The 425-nt window shown below is 39.5% G+C and overlaps 1 protein-coding gene across 1 annotated transcript in view; it reads right to left on the reverse strand.

Annotated features, from left to right (window-relative positions):
- Positions 1 to 425, reverse strand: part of LOC119590937 (protein sidekick-1-like) — a gene marked incomplete in the record, with an annotated part of 41,331 nt that overhangs the window by 758 nt on the left and 40,148 nt on the right. Inside the window, 1 exon segment of the mRNA XM_037939676.1 lies at positions 155 to 315.

Here is a 425-nt window from a genome sequence, read left to right on the forward strand (position 1 = left end):
TCGCTTGTCTCTGAGATATGTAAGTGTATATGTATGTGCGTTTGTGTGTCGAGGGGTTATGAGTATTTAATCCCAGTCTGCATTACCACTCGACAATAACTTCAAGTAACACAGAAAAAGCAAAAAAACAAAATATAACACAGTTTCCACGCACCTGATTAAAACGTAAAAGAAACGGAGGTTCGGACAGAGTTCTAGGAAGATGATAAGTTTCGGATCAGTTTCGAAAACCGTGAACTTCTTTCGATTATATACACATGGAAGTTGAAGTTGAAGTTGCTCTCTGCACGCACAAAGTCCCGCGTATTACCCTCTCTGCAAAATAAAAAGGAAACAGTTTAAAGGTGTTTTTTTTAAAGGTTGGAGAGGATCTCAGCATATTGTCTGCGTGGCCGTGCGGTTCGTTAGTGTGTATGTAGATATTG

Source organism: Penaeus monodon, chromosome 28 (genome assembly GCF_015228065.2).
Source record: "Penaeus monodon isolate SGIC_2016 chromosome 28, NSTDA_Pmon_1, whole genome shotgun sequence".
Lineage (NCBI taxonomy): Eukaryota > Metazoa > Arthropoda > Malacostraca > Decapoda > Penaeidae > Penaeus > Penaeus monodon.